At 38.1% G+C, this 21,678-nt stretch overlaps 1 protein-coding gene across 1 annotated transcript in view; it reads left to right on the forward strand.

Annotated features, from left to right (window-relative positions):
* Positions 1-766: 766 nt before the first annotated feature.
* The window catches only part of TJP1 (tight junction protein 1), a 154,239-nt gene continuing 133,327 nt past the window's right edge, over positions 767-21,678 (forward strand). Inside the window, exon 1 of the mRNA XM_009885753.1 lies at positions 767-894. The gene's annotated coding sequence lies outside the window, so the exon portion shown is untranslated. The remainder of the gene's footprint in view (positions 895-21,678) is intronic.

A 21,678-nucleotide genomic window follows, 5' to 3' on the forward strand; every position in this document is an offset into this window, starting at 1 on the left:
AGCAGTTTTCCTTTTTCTAATGTGGCGTTGGCCTGACTAGAGACTATTTTGCCTTTCAGATATTTACCTCACAAACCTTAATACGTTGGTTAATTGAAGCCTTCTTACTTACACTCATTAGCAACTTCCAACAAGCTCCTTGAAATATGGATTGCTTTCTCAAAATGTTTTAGTTATGGACTGTCCTTAGGACTATGTGTAGACTACAGTGTGATGAAAGACCTTATAAAATGTAGTTACTTAATATACTACCCCTATAACTTTAACAGGTCCTGTTCATTTAATTATTGTTCATCGTTATTCATTGCTAGAATAGCTGAAGTACCATTAGCACTCAAACTGGAAAAGGTCAAAAGCCAAATACTGCCAGGCTCCTACTGATTTAACTGACAGCCATCAACATGTACCATAACACTCTGTTCTTCACTAAATCAATAGAGAAAAATATTCCTTTTAATTTTTTCGAAGTTAAACATATTTTTCTGTAATCTGTCCTTTTTTCTGATACTTGTCACTTTTATACAAAAATGATGACTACTTTTTTTTTGACTAAATCTGCAAGCAAGTGATGGACTTGATGGGAGCTAGATTTCTGCATATTTCTGCTGTCTTTGGCACTTATTGATTGAAAACTAAAGCTTGGAATGGCATTCCTTCTTTGTGTAGCATGTTTTTTCTGCTGTAAAGATTTTACTTTAAGCAAACGTATTCAGTAAAAACATATATTCTTTGTCTGATATGTGGCTCTTTTCATTTGGCAGGGTAACTCCATCTTCTGAAAATCCCAATGGTGCTACCTGTAGTGTAAGTCAGGGAAAGCCCTCTTTAAGACGAATAAAAGGGAGAATACACAGAAGCAAAAGTCTTGATAGCATTGATTTCTGTGAATTCACTGTAAGTACCACATCTTTTACATTTATCCTATATGAAGTTATGAGAATCTTGCTAATAAAGCAGTTGTCCCCCTCTTGCGTTAGGTTTCTCTCTGTCAGAATTGGAAAAGGTATTGTACTTGATGATGTTGTAATTGCAGTTCGGCACTGCCAAATGTTAAGAACGGTGATACTGCTCGTACAGTTAGTGATTCATAATTGTTTTTGTTCTTCAGCAACCATTAGATATAAGTTTTGATGTCAGATTTTAATATTGCTGCCTGCATAAGATGAAGAATTAACTGGAAACGGAGTAAATACAAGAAATGAAATATGTTTTCAAATTCTGTTTTTATATTTAGATTTTGGAAGTTGCGGTTAAAGTAAAATAAATTTTTTTTTTTTACAAAACCCACAAAGTTATTTTAGTTGTGTATGGCTATAATACAGTACTAGGACAAGAAATAAATGTTCCTGAAAGATGTGTGTGCTTAGAGCCCTTAAAGGCTAGTATCGCAGATGATATCTTGCTACTGTTAAGCATACTGGTATGTACTTATTTTCTTATCGGTGGTTAGGGTGTAGATATTTTTGTCTTACAGTTTCAGCAAATTCGATGTGATCATGGTTTCAAAGAATTGGTGTGGGTGATGCTTTCAATTTTTTTTTACACAATTTTTAATTCAGGAGGAGTTGTTTACATTCAAATAATGGAAGAAAAGAAATTGTTAATATGCGAGAGTATGGGACATGGGGGTAGATTTCCTGCTGTTTATACTGTTTACAAAATATTAGAATTAGTCCTAAACACTGAGTGTTTTCAAAAATATTTTTACTGAAAAACCATTAAAAGTTACACCTCTCAACCTAACTGGGGGGAATTTGGCCAAAACAAATTCTATTCTGGGAAACTAATACCATGTAGTTTAGAAAGACTAAAATAATGTCAAAGAATATGTTAAATTATAAACTGGTTATTAAATATGAGGATGAAAGAAGAAGATAGGAAATACGTGCTGTCTTTAAAATGTACAAATCAATGGTGACGTGGAGATACTGTCTGGCATTACATGGTAATATAAACAATATAACGAAATTGCTCAGGTGCCATTTGGGGAAACATCCTTATCCAAAGCAAAACAATGGTTTAAGTATGTTGCATCATTTGGTGTCATGTGTTTTACAGATGATGGCAATAGCATAATTGGTATTTTTTTCTCAGGACTATTTTGTTTCTAATTATGAAGTCTCGTAGTGCCGTCTTTGGGACAAAGAGCTGCTTGTTTGCTGTTTAGGGAAGTAATGAAATCAGTAGCAAGGATTTGAGACTCTGTGTATTGTATGGTGTCCAGATACTTCTAGCGGTGCGGGTGCTGCAAAGCTGGGTCCCATCGCTGGGCAAACACGAGTGCAGCGAGCCCGTGCTCCGAGCCGTGCTGTCAGGAACGCGCACTCCCCAGGTCAAAGCTAGCTTTGGTGTGCCTATGCAAACTGGTGTCACAGCAGTGATACTGGTGCAATCGTTATCTTACTGAAGGTTAACAATTCCCTTAGGGAATGAGATTACTGAAACAATAATTATAGCTTGTGCTATATGGGTCTTCATCTGTGTGGTCCTATTAAGGAGTTTTATCTAAATCTATCTCTACTCTTGGGGCCTTCAAAGAAAAAGAGATTATAGCCAACGGTAAAAAGAATATCTTGCATGCCATAGAACCTTTGCAAAGATATTTGAGGCGGATAATAATGGGGCATGTCTGTTTTTGTAGCGTACAAATGTGTAGAGTATGTATATGCATAAATTCATACATTAATAACTAAGTATTGATAATTAAGATCAGGAAAGGAAGTTCACTTTTTATTCTGAGGTCTCATGTTAAAGGATCATACAAGTTTAAATAGCTAAGCACACAAATCTGTTATAAATATGGATTTTCTTGTTGCTACATAATTTAGAATCACACTGAGATATTTCTTGATACTGTATAATGGTTCTGGTTTTCTTTTAAAATTGTGATTAAAAATACATCTAAAGAAATAATTGAGGAAATTAGTACGCCTAAATCTTCCCAGCGTGCTCCCAGAACTGAATGTTTTTCATGTTAAGCATCTTTTTCTCGTAAGAAAGCTCAGGCACTGGCAGATAGAATAAAATTGAAAATAGAGGATTTAGTAGAGGTGAGAAATTTTGCCCAATGAGGGTGTCCTGGTTCCAGCAGGGATGGGGTCGTCTGAGGTGAGGGGGTGCTGCCAAGTTTCTTGTTTACCACCGTTAACAGAATCTGAAGTTTGTGATATTAATGGCTTTTAATATGAATGATATACCTATGAATGCTGGAGAGGTCTTTGCCTGTAAACCCTCATTATGGGAAGGCCCTGCTGGTGCAGTGACTTAGCGCAAGCCTTGGGTATTTGTGAGAGACTGTCAAAACACAGCACTCCTGGTTGGTGCACTGCGTACCTGTGTTACCACCCCATAACTGGCTCGCACTGTAGTATCCTTAACCTCCTTTTAGGGGGTATAAAGTCTCCCTGATTACAAGTGGTGGAAGGCTGCAGGATTACTGGCCAAATCTGGGGTTTATTTCTTGGTGGTACTTCTCCTGTCTTAAGTGAATGATACTGGGGTTTGTAATAGCGATGCCTCTCGTTACCATTTTGCTAAGACAGCAAGCGAAAAGATAAAGCGGTGAAATAATGTTAAGCCACAGGGCGACAGTAAAGCAGCTCCCTTAAAATGTGCATCCATCTTCAACTTCTGGCATCCTTTTTCTTTTCCTTATGCTCTCCATGTATTAGTGCTACTGCTTAGTCAGACTAGGAACTGTTCCCACAAACTTAAGTAAAACCTGATTTATTGCCCTTCCGTTCTTCTTTAAGAAGTATCATCCTATGCTTCTCCAGATATTGGCCCTTGAAATACTCAGCTTTAGTGGTAAGCGTTAGGAAAAAAAAAAACAGCACCCAAAACCAACCAAACAAAAACAAAACAAAAAAACAACCCCAAAACAACTATGATTTTTGTTGAATATTGGTAAATGGTTATCTGAAACCCAGACATGTTGCAGAACTCCTATTCCACATTGCAGAAAACTTGGGAGAAAAGAGAACGAATATGATTATTGGCTGTCAGAGAAAGATGTGGAATACATACTACCTTGTAGAATGAGCTTGTCGTACTAATGTTCATTACATCCATATTTTAATGTTTATTACACTGAAACAAACTCTGGCTTTGCACAAGCTACCCTGTGTGGCAGTAGCACTTTGGAGTCCAATGCATCGACAGGGATTTTGTTGTACTAGGCATTGTGCAAACACAAAGTGTTTACTCTCAAGGATTTTGCAATCTATTTATAACAATAGGTAAGATGTGACTAACCTTTGATTCTTTAGCTGCATATGGCTCTCCAGCTGTTCAGGTGCTGCATCGGTGCTAGGGCTTCTGAAGGTCATGGTGGGATGCAGGTGCATTTGGGACAGCCCTATGTGATTGAGCACTGGGGAGTTGTCCTCACTTGTGTCTAAACTACCGTGGAAGTCTGTATGACAGCCCCGAGGTGTTTGAATGGATCTTGTGGTAGCTGACCATATGACAGATTTTGTACGTGGCCCGTAGCATTACAAACATTGACCACCCCTACAATGTGCTGATGCAGAGAAATTGTTCCCTTCTTTCCCTGCGAGACAGGGATGATGTCTTGGCTCATCTCATGAACTTTAACGGAGATGGAATGTCTAAGATATCTTTGTTTTCATTTTTAGTATTGTAACTCTTTGATTGCACTTGAGAAATTACTAAAATCAGCATCTCAGACTGTATGTTTAAAGGAATGTGGACATAACGCTTTCCTGCTAAAATCAGCCCTTGTGGACAAAGGAGCTCTACTTGGAAATTGGAGCACTGCAGTTATTTACAATATGAACAAGTCCAGTTCTGCATATTTTCTGGAGGCAGCTGGTGCTAGCCTGCTCTCAACAAACACGCGCACAGCAAGTTTCCAGTTAACCTATAGTCATAGTGAAGCAGATAATCTCCAGTGTATTTCCACTTGCATCAGGGTGGAATACAAAGGAATAATTTTGCAAAATGTTATAAATGTTAGAGATGCTGTCATTTTTTTTCCCCTCACTGTTTCATTCTTATCTAGTCTTACCTTTTTCCCCTGCATTGTTTTGTCTCTTCTCACTCTGTACTGTCCACAGAGTGAATTTGGCTAGAATCGCTGTGTGCTACTGCTTTAGAGTGGTGGATGTCAGCATGCAAAGTACAAAAGTAACACAGTAGGGTAGGAGGTTACCCAAAAAGAGGAGAAAAGAGAGACAACTAAGTACAAAGGGCAGTCTGAATAAAGCACCATGGAATGCACGACAAAATGGAAGAGGCAACAAAAGATAATCAGAAAGTGAGAATTAGCTAAGGCATGATTGCCCTTTTTTAGGTAGGGGATGCACATGTTAACCTGTAACATTAATTTTTAGTTCACTGCAGTGAGTATTATGCCATTGAATGAGTATGCTTTCTTGCAGAGGAGATGAAGAAACTCTGTATTTGTGTCTGTGCTTCCCTGCTCTCATTAACAGGATGGAGTGATTGACCTCGCACGCTCTCTGTGGGGATACGTGTGTGCCCAGCATGCTCTGTGTGCGAGGTGGTGTGTGTGCACCGGTGTGCGTGGAGAGCAGCTGTGGGTGAGCCTCTGTATGTGATTTTGCTGCGGCTGCCGTTACTAGGAGTTTCACCTGCTTTATAATTTGTAATGAAGTTTCAAAGCTGTTTAGAGGCTTTAGTGATTAACTTTCATGGATGTTTGTGACGACATCCTTATTGCACTTCCCCAATCTCTTTGGTAGAGTTTTAAAGGATACAGCAGGCTGAAGAATCAGTTTGTTGTTTGAAATGCCCTTACCAGTATGTTGGGTTATTGTTGTTGCTGTTAGTCGCACATCCCCAGTGAAAAAATTAGTGATCATAACAGGATACTGTACTGTACTGCTTAACTAGTTCATAGAGCACACTGCTGAGCAAGGCAATCTAGTCTGTACTGAAGAACAGGAATTTACTGCAGTTTCTATTTTATGTAATCTAACCCAAACTCAGCTTCCCTTTGATTCATCTTATAAACGGCTTCTGAGGTGGTAGATGTTATTCAGTAGTTTGATTTTTATTTTATTTTTAAATAAAATTGTTCTGGTTTTATACTTTCATTTGTCTTGATTTTTTTGTGCTGATTATTTGAATTTGAATATGTCTGCCAAACTAGTAAAATGATAAATGAATAATCACACAAATGATACGTATCAGTTATTTCTTAGGATGAAGACATAAGAACACTGACATTCTTTAAAAAGTCCTGCAGGTATTTTAATCGTCTCTGTAGATGTGGAAGGAAGAATTCATTAGCACAGCTGGAGTCTTGTGGATGCCCTTAATTTGTTACTGTTCAGAGAAGTGTGGTTGTTATGCAGCTGTTTCCGAGAATTAAATCTGCTATGGTAGCTTAGGCTTGCTTCACAATATTATTGTTGTACCATGACTCATTTATCATAACAATAATTTAATCTATTGATGAGTATATGAACACAGCACTGACCTTCTACAGTAGAGCCATTTTTTTTACCTAAGGTAGTTTAAATGATAAAAAATATTTGTTTTATTTAAGCAATTAACACATTTTACAGTTAAAGTACTTTACATCTTTCTTTTGTATTTCATTTGTCAAGTACATAGAAATGCAGAAAAATACGTATTATTGGTTTTAACATATATAGTTAATAGTTCTAAATATAGGAAAAAATCTTTTTTTTGTAAAAACAAAAAACAAAACAAAAAAAAAACCAAATTGGAACAATTTTTGAAATAGAATACTGATGGAAAGAGAAAAAACTGCAGGCTTTTGATCCAAGATTGTAATTCCTCTGGGAAAGAGGAGTATATTTTCAGCATTGTTTATTCTGTCGTCTTGCTTTTTATTTAAAAACAAATCCAAAGTTTTATGTAAGAACTATTCTAAATGTCAAGGCAAATTATTAAGTCTCAAGCATAATACTAGGTGAAGCTTATGCAGCCTTAAGATTAACCTAAGGATGTTAACAATAAATGAACGAGTAATTTAATTTGCTAAATTCTAAATTGTGATTGACCTTGATTGGTGTTTCTGAATTGACTCTGATTGATTTATGTTTCTGAATAAATTCAGCACTCCAGTTTAAATCTACCAAGGGTGTTAACTGCATAATAGCCATTATACTAGCGACTCTGTTTATATTTATTTTTAATTAGTAATATGTTTTTGAGTGAGTACGGTTTTTTTGGATTATTTCTATTTCTTCTCAGAATGTCATTGTGAATTGGGGCAGATGGAGCTGTGCTGAAATACTCTTTGGCATTTGTTAGAGTAATACCTGGTTGATTACTTCACCAACGTCGTACTTGGTGTATGACTGTGACTCGTTGGGTCTCATTTCTTAACCAAATGTTGAGAGATATGCAGGTCATTGTATAGTTTGTCTTTAAATGATACAATATCAAATCCCTTTTTTGTGGTTGTATAGGATGCTAGCGTAATGTATTCAGTCTCCATATTGCAGTGCCTGTGCCTTCCAGTCATCTGAAGACCCACGCAGGATGAAGGTCCAATTGTTTGTCCTTCAGCTAGCCCAGGGATCTAGGGAAGCAGAGAGGTGATTGAGAGCGACCACTGGATTCTGTATGCATCCACATGATGATCAACGTTGTATTAAAGTCATTTGATGGGATGACTCAGGGAAAAGAATAACATTCGTATAAGACTCTTTCTAATTTTTTTCCTGAAAATGAAGGTTTCTTGTTATAGATTAGGTACTTTAACATTTTGTTAGGCTTTAAATATTTATGTAGTAAGTAATTGTTTCTGTCCAAAATAATTTTAGGTGAGTGAATCTAAACTGGATTTGAGTCTTAAGTGCATTTATCTTTCATGCCAGAAATTCTTCACTGATTTAGAAGTTAAGATTATATCGCTCAATCTATTTTCCTGTTATTGATAGATCTTATTTGTTTGACCTTTCTCCACCATTGTGCTCAGAGAGAGGCAGACCAGTTATATATCCGGAAACAATGACTGTAACAATTTCTGTTGCAGGCTCTCAGCCTTGTGCTTAAAAATAGCAAATAACAAGAGTGTCAGTGTGAATGGCTTTTCAAATATATCACTAGAATGTCTATGCTGAGAATTCTAGTAGCATATCTGTTTTAATATTTTTATTAGGTTGTTGTTTTTTGGGGTGGTGGTGGTTTGTTTTGGGTTTTTTGGACTTTGCCAAATTTTTGGCCTTAACAGAACTGTTTCCACTTGGAAACAAGAATCTCTGAGTGATTAATTCTAAAGGTCTTTACAATTTGTTTTTATTATTAAAAAAAAAAAAAGTGGTGGTTTTGTTTTCAAAAGCTACTTGGAATTTTCTGTCATGAAATACATGTCTAAATGTGGGTACCCTTGGCAAGTCTGCAGAGATATAATAATTTCATGGAAATAATAATAATCGTATAATGCAAGTACAGTCAGAGTCAGCATGCAGTCTTTGGTGGGGTGGAAATTTTTCTTGCCAATTTTTCCATGGAAAAAATTCAAATGTTTTGCCTGACCTTCAGGGATTAGTTTCTGTTACTGGCTTAGAAACAGGATCCCTTGGTCTGTGCCTGGCAATACTGCAGGAACCTTCCTGGTTAAGGATGGCAATATTAGTATCCCTCACATGCTTAAAACTTGTTTGTGCACTGAAATAAACAGAAGAATATTTTCTTCCTGAAATACGGGGATGCATCTACATGAAACCTCAAAGTGTCTTTGTAACTTACAGACGAAGACAATAGCCATGGTTAAAATTAAGGTCTTCAGGCTTGCAAGAGCTTTTAAGCAACGAGCCTTTCATTAAGTGGCATTCTCTTAAAGTGCCCATCTGTTGGTATTCTCGCCAAGCAGCATGCTAGTCAGACAGGCCAGCTTGGTATGGAGGTATTTTTGGGGTTTTCCAGAGGAATAGGTGCAGATTTATTTGTAAATGGTGGAGACAGAATGTCTGCAAATCTTGCAGCCATACTCAGTTTTGTTTCCATAAGCCCGAAGACGCACTTAGTCAAATATTAAAGGAGAAGCTGAGAGGCAGTCTGGGCAAGATCTTGATATGTATTTGGCCTCATTAGAAGGTCTTCGAAATTATTTTTTTTTTCTTAAATTATGATAGAAGAAATATTAATCAAAGGATTCCATAACTGTGACTTAGATACTCCAGTCAGAAAAGCTACCAGAACACTCTCAAAGTGGGTATTTTGCAGCACTAGTTTATGTTTCTTTCTTTACGCTCTCAAGAAGGTCTTTTTAGTTACACAGAGAAATTAGATGATAGTGTGAGCTCCTAAACAGCTGCAGGAATACCTCTTTTTAAACTCAGCCATGCTTAAGGTTATCTGCCACTATCCAGATGCCATTGTGCATATCTGTCTATATAAATTAATAAATATACATGCATTTTATATATATACACACATGCATGCACATTGCATTTAATATAGAAAGTTTTACTGGTTAAGGTCACTTTTTGTCAGCATGTTCTCTACATAAATTTTAGAGTTTTGTTGACTAAACTCTGTCAAATTATACTGTCTCTGCCAGTAGCAAGCATCTCCAAGAGCAGGGCCTGACCCTAAACAGGCAGTCCTTCAACAACAGTTGTAAAATGTCATCGTCACCCTGTCAAGGTCTGCTTTTACCAACTCTTTTTCTTTGCTCTCTAGAAGTCTCGGTGAGTGCTCAGGATTTTTTCATTTATCGCTCAAGTAAAATATTGCTTTCTTTTAAACATTCTTCATGATTCCAAATAATTCTCCATCTAGCCCTTTCCCCATCTTGGCCATCTGAATGGCTGAGGAGTGTGCCGAGGCAGGCAACGAAGGAATTTGCCTTTAGCAGATGGTTTATTTTAAGAGGATGCACCAGTACTAATGTAGAAGAATTCACAGGATACTCTCAGCAGTCAAAAGACATTTTGAAGCATGGGCTGTAGCACAAGGTTTTGCTGCAGTCACTGGAAAAATATTAAAAAGAAAGAAAATGTTGTTAAAATAATGGAAATATAATTCTATGCATTGGAAGTTGAAAATGAATACCTTCCACCCAACACCTATGTCTTCAACCTAAATGCAGAATAAAATAAAAAAGATTGATTGTACGCACCTTGGAATTCAGACTGCATGAATTTGCAAAACTGTGGTAGCAAACTTCTAGGAGAATATTGGGGGTTTTTTAGTCCAAAGAAATGTTTTATTTTTGAGATCTGGGGCTGTGAATGGAAAACAAATTGTTTATAAGCTGTGTTTAGACTGAAAAAGGAGTTAGAATGCATTAATGGAATAGGGCAGTTAGCGTGGGCTGGCTCATCGTTCTTGCAGCAACAAAGACACTTTTAGTTTGCAGAGGTTCTGGTGTCTTTTGGCACAGATGTCCTTTTTGTCCTCTGGCACAGTTTTCCTTGATTTTTCAGAGAAATATTGGATGTTTGTTGCCCGTCTATATCTAAGAAGAGCAGCTTGCTTCTCCCACTGGTATAATATGCCTTTGCTTACTGCTCTGCAGTATTCCGTGAGGGAGCATACAGGACTGGATAACCTCTAAAGAGCAGCTGCCTTTGGATATTTGGCACTGTTATTAGCAATATACTATTGGGATCAGAGGCTCCAGTAATAAATTTAGCAATCTTGGCTGCGCTATCGTTATACTTATCTAGCACCCCTCAGAGCTAGAGAATTTGAAAAGTACATATCCTGTTCTCACTGTGGTGAATGCCACTGCATGAATAGGAAGCAAATAATAAGTGTTTGTATTTTGATGAAGATTTGACATTTAACTTTTGATATGTGCTGACTTCCTCCAGCTGTATACTGTATTGCCTTTCATTGCCCTTGAGGACAGCCCAGGGGAAGGGGGCTGAAAGGTTGTTAATGACAAAGGGGAAAAGTCAGCAAGGAGAAGATATATTCTTGGAGTTGCCCAAATGTTCAGAAACCAGAGTGCTTTTTGAACCTGCTCTGAAGGTAAGTTAGGAATAGGCAATACTCAAGTCTGAGCAATAAGCTTTTCAGTGAGATTTCCTGCAGCTCTTCAGATAAAGCGAAAATAATGAAGTCACATACTCCAGTGTAATGTGGAGATCATACAACATAATGTAACTACAAACACAGTTAATTTTCTCCCACTCTTAAGAAGCCAGCATGTCTTATTCTCTGAGCTGACTGAGGAACGTAGGATAAGATGGTTCTGTATTCATGTCCATCAACATTGGATGCTGCCTGAGGCATTTCAGCTGCGCTTTTTCAGGTGTATTTTTCCATGTGGACAGTAAAACACTGCTTTGTGAAACCATGATTCATTTAATCTAACAAGATAGGGATGTGAGCTCCCAAATGAACAATCCCTCAACAGCTGCATCAAAAGTTTTTCACAATTTATAACTGGATATGCAGGCTATATTCTTTTATTCTTAAACATGTGATCTCTGTGAAACTTGGTTGACCAAATTAACCAAGTTTGACTACCTTAGTTATCTGCCAGTGTTTGCATGATCAGAGAAATACATGGCTCTTCCGTTCTCTATCTAGAAGGTGATATAGGGGTGGCCTAAATCAGACTTCGTAATATTTCACTGCCTTACTAAAAGATCTTTCCAGTAACTGCATGCAGTATTTCCTCTGCATTCACTGGCAACAGTTTTGGGCAGTATAACAAAACGGCTTTGGATACCTGGATGGTTACTACTGAATCAAGTACTCACAAATCAGTAACAGCGCAGGGGTGCAAAGCGCTCAGGCTGACCTGCCTTCATTTCTCCACTTTGTAGCAATTCTTCTCTCCGTTCGCAAGCAAACTAGAATGAGTTCAGACACATGCCCAGAAATGTGATGCGTTAATCCAAAAGTTTTGCAGCCAGATCTTTGTAATCTCATGTTTTCATTATTAATCTCCTGTGAAGTATCTGTTTTGTGGATTCAGATCTGCTGCTGGGCATTCTGTGAGGGAATCTTGGGGCTTTAAGATGGGTGCACGAAGAAATACAATTTGGGATGGAAAACAGACAATTTTTTAGAACAAGTGCAAAACTAGGAAGGTAATGGATGAGTCAGGAGGATTTGTTGGACTTGATCCCAAACACCTAAAGTTCCCTGACAGGAACTTCCTTTTTTCTTCTACCACTGCAAATTTTCCATTTAAGGTAGCACCTAGAATGGTGCCTTCACTCTGCGGAGTGCTCACTACAGTGGTAACAACGTGCTGTTGTACGTCTTCCACTGATGCATACTGTCTTGTGAAGGTACACTGGTACGGGCAGCGATTGCAAGTGTAAGTTATCAACAGAGCATTTTAAGTAGCTCCCCACTAGCAGAAATTCTTCTTATAAGCTCTCTGATTCTGCTGGTAGTCTGGGATTATTTTGATACAGAGATTGTGTTCTTTTCAGGCCACACCTTTAAAAAGGATCTGCAATAAATTGATGGGACTAACACACTATGCAGGTTTGGGATGAGGCATTAGGTATCCTTGACTAGATCATACTTCATGACTTCCAGAAAAGACCAGCTGAAGATCTGCAGTTTTATTTTGTCTCTTAATGATTTTCCTTACTCAGGGGTTGCAGTAGGTTTTGTGTTAACGTTTACACAGCTTGTCTTCCATTTCTTCGATTCATCTTCAGCTTTTGTAGTTCTTACGTATATTACAGTAGTACTTAGAGCCCCCTGTTAGCATTAGAGTCCCGCTGTACCAGATCTTCTACAAATGCAGAAGAAGATTAAGTTCTCTAAGCATTAAATATGTTAAAATGTGTTAAAAAAAAGCACTACTGCAGATACATCAATTAAAATTAGGGGAGCCCATACTACCACTGTGGTAGTGGTAGCCATCTGCACCTTATTAATTTTATCTTAAGCAAAGCAGTGCACGTAACTGGTTTAAGTTTTTGCTCTTCTACCTCTTCACTTTCATGCAAACATCCTGAAATATTAAATATTCAGCAAATTGAGCTGGATTTGTCCTGAAATCACATTTTGTGAGGGCCTGTAGTTACTCTGGCGTTAAAACATGGACACCCGTACTGCCTCTTCTGTGCCTGCTCGAATTGGAAGTGGAAGCGGATGCTCAGTATCCCATCAATGGGGAAAACCGTGTATAAGGTTATTAGACTGGAGCTCACTGAAATGAGGGCTTGTTGGCAGACCAGAATGAGCAGGGTAGATGTGGGATTGACCAAAATAAACATGCTGTAGGGGAACACAGGGGAGGAAACTCAACCAGTGTGTTTTCACCCAAAGGACGTACTCTGGAATGTGTGTTTAAAGGCTGTATGGTCTTAGTAGAAATACCATCAAGGAAACACCTTGAGTGAGAGAAAATACATTGAGAGGAAAGAACCGAGAGTAATATCCCTTTTTTTAAAATACTTTTTTTTTTTTAAAGAAAAATTCTGATATTATCATCATTTTGTTTATGGTTGATAATGTGATATTAGAGAAGAGAGTATTCTATTTTAAGATTATGGCAACAATCCAAAATCTGACATAAATATTGTGTTCACTTGTAATGGTGCAGAGAAAGCAAACAAATATCAGCAGAACATCTGAGAATAGAAGTAGCTACCTCCTTAATGCAAATGTTCATCTTCTGTAGTACAAAGAAGTGTTCTCAGGCAGTTCCTTGCTGATGAGGAACAAGAGGACCAAAAGAAGAATGAGACCCATTAATTAAGATCTTTATGCTCTCTGACTAATGAATGAGCCTGATCTTGGTAGTGCTTTAGAATGAGATCCAACTAAAGATGACAGTTGCATCTAAACATTACCTGTGAAGATGCTCAGCCTTAATAAGAGTTGTCATCATAGCAACTGTTGTTATTAGATATACTTTTGTGCTGGGGTGAGCGTGTGTGGTGGGATTCATTCTCGTACCAGAAAAGTTTCTGATGCCTTTCTGATTGAAGAGGTGTTAAGGAATGCAGGGAAAAATACCAGCTGGTGGGCAGTAATTACCTTGCTGCTTATGGATAGAACCCGAAGAAGTACAAAAATGCCAGAGCCTCCAGTCTAGTCAAGATTTCTCTTGTGTGTGCCATCTTTCCTGCAGATGAATTACATTGTTTTTCCTTTTCAGTACAATTAGAAATAATCTTTGCCGTATAGCATGTATAAAAATGATAAAATGAATGCAGGGGTGTTTACCCAATTGAAGGGGCTTTTAACCAAATGGAATGGAATCTAAAAACTAAACCAAAATCTTAAAACAATCCCTTTAACAGAATGCATTTTCATGGTAATTTTGGAAAAAGACCAGTAGGGTGCATAGTTGGGCTGCACAGTGCTATGGTGTTGCCATTTACTATAGTTTTAGTCCAGCCTTTCTGATGTGTGTGGTATGGAGTTTTTCATGTTCTTCCTGGGGACGTTTTTCATTGATGCTCTCCCTCGTAACTGTGGGGAAAGCTTTGGAACTTGGTCATAGTAGATACCAAAAGCTCGAATGAGAAAGGACGAAAAAAATTGCAGACCTGAAAAAATGTGAAAGAAACCCAAACCCTATGCCTTTTAAGTCGCTTATGACTCACAGTTTGACTGACCGAATTTGGCAGCATTTGTGGTATTTTGGTTATATTTGTGGAAGCCCACAACAGTGGGTTTTGTCATCCTTTGTATTCAATAATTCAACGCAGATTTTAGTCTTTTAAATCGTTGGTGTCCTTTTGAGATCTTTTCAGGAGTGAGAGTTAGCTTTGAATTACTTGAAAAGTATTATTAAATAGATTATGTAAAGAAAGTGTGATCTCCTTTGGAGGTTTTCTATCCTTTAATCAGGGGCAGAACGCCTGGGAGCAGGGCCAGAATTAAGGAGCTGGCAGGAACTGTGCATCCTATAGAAGAGGGAAGGGAATTTGGAGTCTAAACCTGAGCAGACAAGGGGGTGGAGGAGAATAAGCCAAAAGCAGAGTGTGCAGCTTTGAGGAGAAGGGGCAGAAGCAGTGGGAAGTAAGGCGTACTGACAGCAGCCACTTGACCAAACCAGACTGCACCGTCTCTTTCACAGCTGGAGTCAACCTGCGTGTGGTCTCAGAGTTGCAATCCCCTGCCCTTGTCCTGTCCTTAGGGACAGCACTCTGCAGAGCAGTGTCCCCACATCATCGTCTTGCTTCTGCCCCCTCCGGGGCAGGTCCCTTGGGACAGGGTGGTGGGCACGCAGCCCCACGGCGGCCACCCGCACAGAGCCTGCCACAAGCCTCTGACAGACCCTCCGCACTACTCTGGGCCCTTCGCCTAACGTAAGGGGCCCGGAAGAAATTGAGGTTTTCAGTCTTGTTTTGAGCGAAGAATCATCATCTAATCTAGCTGCTAGGGCGAGTCAGCAGAAATAACTAAATATGGGCAAGTTTTTAAGTGTTTGGTATGATGGTGAGTCGGCTGCAAAGCTTGGCAGGTCCAAGCACCTGAACCCTGGTAAACTGTGGTTTTATTAAATTACAGTAAATTACAGAAATTAAAGTTTTGTTAAAGATTTTTTACAACACTTTAGAGAAATTATTCTGACACTCAAAGGATAGACAACCATGTAAGTCTAACCTCTACTCTTTGATTAAACTAATTAAAATGCATTTGAATATAAGGTAAATTGATCTTTAAAGATGATATTAAAGTATTATTGTGTTATGTCAAAAGACATTTTATGTTATATAAAAAAAACTTCCAACAGAGCTCAGATAGTTTAGCTAGTTCAAGATCTGAAGTATTGAAAGGGCATCAAAGGTAAGGTGTTATTAAACTCCTGTAGACCGCTTCTCAGAGTTGTGTAAATCTTCTCCAAAAACCAGGCACTGAAATTTAGTTAGAGGCAAACCTGTTTGACTATTGGCAGAGTGGTACCAGAAGTAATATATCTGCAGTCATTTCAAACGCAGAAGGTGATCTGTCCTGGGCCAGTCTCTTTAGGTGAAGGTAAAGACTTTGAACACAATGTACGATTTCCCCCTTTTTGAAACACTTTTTTATTTACTCTGTAAATATGCTAGACAGATTTTCAGTAAAAAATTACTTCATGACCCATAGGGACAGTTTCTGTGACTTGCTCACGCTTTGCGTAGCTATGATTTTCAGTTTGTACAATTAATCAGACGAACTTACAAAGTAAATAATACTATGTTGTAATTAATCGCTCTTGACTTTGCTGTTTGACCTTTCTGGATGTCTCAGTATTTTTTCTTCAAAAAGCATGTAAGAAAATCCTATGACTGCTTTTGAAGAGCCATCCCAAGCTTACTGTACTGCTAAGAACCACCAATGTCACAGTCCATGAGGGATCACGTCAAGTAGGTTACAGAGCATCTCACATCCATTGTTGCTTTCACAACCTCTCATTGAAGGCAGTTGAGACATACTCTGCGATACTACAGTACCGGTACATAATGATTTATACACTAGACTGCACTTTCTTCTGTCTTTTTTCCTTCCTTATTTATTTTTTTAACCATTCCACATTTCCAGACGAATCTTGTTACGCTTTTAATGACAAGAGAAAACTTCAGAACTTTTGACAATTCCTTCACTGTGCAGCTTTGTCAACTGGAATTAAATGTCTAAGTTAGGCTAGCCGTCTTTTCACAGTTGGGTGTAGGCTAAATTTAAATGTGATGTAAATGGTATTGCTATGTTAGTTTGAATGCAAGGAAGAAATGCAGTTTTAAGCAGGAAAAGGAGCTAAGAGAATTGATGAGACAAACTGTATCTTGTCTCTTATCACCTGTAACTTTGTGGACTTCTCTGCCCGTGTAAGACGGGTTAATGTAAACTAAGGTGTACAGACCTCACAAATACAGCTTAACGCTGATCCCTATAAAAAAGTTTTTCAAGAGAATGCTTTTATTGCAAATGAATGCCAATGTGCACGATAGGAAATGTATCACAGATAATCTCCTCACAGAAAAGTAGGATGTGAGAAGTGCATAGAACTTGTTAGTATATGGTCAAGCGTTTTTACAAAAAAAAAGTAGGAGTATTTCCATGGGGAAGCCTACTGGAGTTTTCTTAGTTAGGGCCTTTTCTTCTCGTACTGCTGCGTTATCTCCCATTCTCCAAATCTTGTGCTAATTAGCCTCCTACCTGCTTTTTCCCAATGCCAGTTCTCACTGTCTCACACCATGGTCAGCGTTGGAATCCCCTTCCTTCTGTCTTGTGCTGGCTGGAATCCATCTCTCTGCATGCTGAACATGTTAATTAATTTTCTCATACACTAGACTGATATATAAGCTTGGTTTATCTAATCCTGCATATTGGTCATGTAGTTTCTTGCACAATACATGTACTTTCATATATGTTCCGTAATAAAACGTGAAAATTAACTTGAGGCCATATCTCCAAATGTATACTTTATCATCCCTAGAAACTGAAAGTGTCGGTCAACCAGAAATGCATCGTGAAGCAGTCCATCTCTGGTTGCATCCCTGCTTTCCTTTCAAGGCAGTCACAATTTTCTCTTTGAAAATGGAGGAAAATGCAGGGAAGGGAAAGCTATAAGGTTAGCAAGCAGCGTGATAATATTTGTAGTTAGAACTGTTCTACTGCACAGTACATCACAGGACAGAACAGTAGAAAGCGTTTGTACAGAATATTACACTGCATTTGGGGTTACAGTGTCTATGTAAGGGATCATTAGCAAATGACCACTTTGTCCCTAAGGAAAGGTACAGTCTCTGCTAACTAGTAAATACTCTATTTACGTCATCTTAATATCAATGAGGGTAGAAAATGGTAACAAACATACTGATTAACACTAGTACAACTTCCTGTCTGTGAGAACGGCTGGAACCCAGATGCTGGAGATGTTTCAAGTAAGCATAGGTATAAAAAGCTTTCCCCTAAATAACTCCATGTTGCTTTTCTTTCAAAAGAAATTAGCTTAGACCTTAAGTCAAAGTTTTAATACCCTTTTCAAAACCGTTGACAATGTTTTTGTATTCTTGAGATGCAAATATCTCACCTCTGTTGTATAAACAGAGAAGAGACAAAGTTTCTGCCCTGAAAACTTCCTCTGGCAATGAGTTCCATAGTTTAACCAAATTTTAAAAATGTTGTTCTTTTTGACCTTTTTTTTTTTTTACTGGTTTTTGGAATTTCAGATATTAATTTATTAAATCTTCTTTCTGGTGATCTGAAACAAAAATCTAATCTTCGTACCCATCATGAGAACACACCACTTTGTCCAGTTGCAGTCTTTTATCTTTCTTTGTAAAAGAGATTTTTCTATGCAGTCTTGTATCTTTCCTCTGGTTTTGCAGTTCCCTTTTTAGAAGGAATGACACATAAACATGGAATTCAGGTGAAGACCCATTATTGATTCCTTGAGGAAATTATAGTGTTTTCAGTGCTGTTTTCCATCCAGTTCCCTGGCTATCTTAACATTGTCTTACTTTTTTCTGGCACAATGAGCAGATGTTTCTGCTGAGCTTTCTACAGTTAAATCAATGGTCACAAAATGTATTTGGTCTGATACGATTAATTTAGAGCTCTTGTAATTTTTTTTTTTTTTTAGTTTGCATTACTTGGTATTTTTGAGAATTAAGTTTTATTTGTGTTTATGCTGCCTGTTCAGCTTGATCGTTTAGGATTTCTGAAACTTTTCATGGCATTTTTGGTTCTGACTTGAGAGTTGTTTCATGTCATCTGCATATACTTTTTAATTTACTACTCATTTCTGTTCCTAGGAGATTTAGTCCGAAGCATGGAGCGATTTATTACCATAGTGAAAATCAACCATTTATTTTTATTCTTCACTTTATAGCCAGGTTTTGAAACAATGAGGTAATTTTATACTGGGCCAAAATGTGCATTACACATTAAAGGTGAGCATTTATCAAGAGATCTAAAACATTCCTATGCTACCTCAGCACAAGATGATACTTCTGTTAAAATCACAGGTTTTACAAGTTTCAATTATCTTGGCTACCTTTGAGTTTTTTCATGTTGTAAAGGATTCCATTGTATATTCATTCCATATGCCAAGGAACGATGTATTGCAATATTTTTTTATTTTGCTAGCAACCATCAGACCTGTAACCCTGTGAATGCACTTTACAGAAATGAGTGCATCCAGAACTGAAGTGCGGTATCTTGCTCAATAAGGACCTTTCACCATCTCATTGGTTTTGTTTCAGCTGCTCTACCTTGCTTCAATGGAAAGGAAACTGAGTAATAATGTAAATGCGGAGTGAAATGAAAAAAACCCCACCATTAATTGAATGGAAATCCTTTACTTCAATTTTGTCAATGCCTACTTCTAATCTTACTTTGCTCTTTTTGTCTCTTATTGCCATATAGTTTTCAGACCTCATTAGTCCTATCTTGCTTCACTTCTAATAGCTTTTCTTTAAATCCATTAATACTCCAAATGGGATTAATCTTTCTGATGTCCAAGAATCAGATGGCAATCCTCACAAGTGTATTATTACAATTTAAAAATCAGAGTATTACGCCCACTCAGTACAAAAGTTGAAATTTTGGTAATCATACCTCCCTCACGTATGTGAACAGAGGTCTGTTCAAAAGATCTAGCGTGAAGGTTAGAGAGCAGATAAGTAAGCTGTTCTGCATCCTCCCTTTTTCGTCCTCGTCCTTTGGACTGTGCTTTTGTGGAGGTGTGTTCTCAGGTGTTTGCAGAAGAGAATGCAGTAGAACAACTGTATGGGTAACTAGATTTTCACAGCTTGCTTAGTGTATACCACATCTGGAGGCACAGCGCAGGACTTAAGGTGCAGAGTGCTACCATTTGGTTTGGTGGGGGGAATGTGGTATGGCCACAGTAAAGGTTCTCTTAGCCTCAGTAGGTTCGCAGGGTTGCTGGTGCTTTCAAGTAGATCTAGCTTGGAACCTCTGTTTATTCTGAACGTATCTGTGATACAATCATAAAAGTAACGAGAAGATGGTCAGTTGTTGTTTTAAATGGTTGGGTTACAGGAAATCCGTGAAACACTACATTTTTGAAGATTCGTGTTTCAATTGGGCCAGTTGGCTTTGCTTTCACCAGCTTTTTGCAATGTGACAAGCAGCAGATAGTATGACTGGGAAAGACCAGCGAATTTAGAAACACAAAGCTGCTGACTTGCAGTTACTGTTTGCCAGCAGGAAGGGATTTATCTCATTACTTTTCCCTTGAGGTCTAAGCCCATCCCACACACATACCAGAATACTTAAATATGTGTAGAAACTATTCTCAAACCCTTTTGAATCAAGTTTTCTCTCACCTCAGCTGGCTTCATTTTTGTATCTTGGCCTTTGTCGCATTCCCGTGTTGAGCTTGTAATTCTTTCATTAGTGCTTTTTTAAGGAAAACTACAAAATCTGCTGACACACAGAATTTTGTCAGCTGTAGGAGTAAATCTTCTTTAAATGTCAAATTATGTTCCAGGTACATTGCTCTTAGTATCACTTCAAAGCTGAAGTTCATGTTGTATGCTGGAATGCGTCAGAATGCTGTATGGCATGAGTCACGAAGAAACCTGCAGACTATCTTTGAAAAAATTATTTATGCTGTGTCTCTTCTTCTGAACTGTAGATCTGAGAATGCTTTAAACAAGGTTGAATTGTGTAAAACGGTTAATGAAAGAAAACCAGGGACCTAGAACTAGAAGATAAGAGTAATTTCCATGACAAATAATTCAGAGGAACTTCTGAATATTCTCTGGAAATTTCTTAATCTTTGTCTTTTATCTCCATAGAATCTAAGATTCCTGAAAACACTAGTGATTTCACCGAATACATGTACTCGGCTTGGCTTTTGAGCCAAATCTACTGCCTCTACATTGAGGGTTATGCAACTGACTGGTGAAATTCATTTGACTGATTCTTTCTTATCAAGTGTGAAATGTGCGATAATAATTCAGTTTGGAAGAGAAGCGTGCTCTGGGTTAAACATGTAGTAGCTCATTTAAGAATGAGGTACCATCACAGATAAACACCATCTTCTTGGGAATCTTCTGTTTCAGCAAAGTGTTTTCTTTCCTCACTTTGAATTCTGTTTGATGTTGAGGAGTGTAAAGATCTCTGTGATGTGTTGTGGAGAGAACAGAATGTGTCAGATCATATGGTGATGGTAATATAGTAGTTACATAACAGATCTTTCAATACTGATACATGTTACCAAAATTGTTAACATTAGAGTTTAAACACTTGGGTCAGTTATTCACATTTATACAACACTCCATGGACACTGCAGGTGTCCCTGGTAATATAGTAGTTATATAACAGATCTTTCAATACTGAATAGTAGGATGGGAGCATGGCTGGGTTGGATGGTGACCAAGCATCTCAGAAGGCCTTTAGTGACTCATGGTCTCAGCTGTCCCGTCACTGCCATCCCCGAGCAGCCGCTCCCCAGGACAGCCACACTGCTGACCCTGTGATGTATCAGAGCTGACTGCAGCTGCTTCAGAACGAGATGTAGCTCAAGAGCCACACGTTGGTCCCTCTGGCATAGATTGTTCAAGTTTGTTACATCTTATGGTGGTTGGATGTGCTGTACGGTTTGTTATCCCACTACGGTATGTAGGCATTACAAGGCAAGAAGCATACCCCCGTGAAAGAATACATGTAAGTATGAAAGGTAGATACTTCACATATTTCTGAAAATCTCTTCATGTATCACTTCGATTCTACAACAAAACTTGTTTTCTGAAATTCAACTTCTGTTCTTAATAGACATTGAGCTTTTAGGGATGAATACTGATTAACACGACTGACTTTCTC

The sequence above is a fragment of the Charadrius vociferus genome, unplaced genomic scaffold, assembly GCF_000708025.1.
Source record: "Charadrius vociferus isolate BGI_N301 unplaced genomic scaffold, ASM70802v2 scaffold325, whole genome shotgun sequence".
Lineage (NCBI taxonomy): Eukaryota > Metazoa > Chordata > Aves > Charadriiformes > Charadriidae > Charadrius > Charadrius vociferus.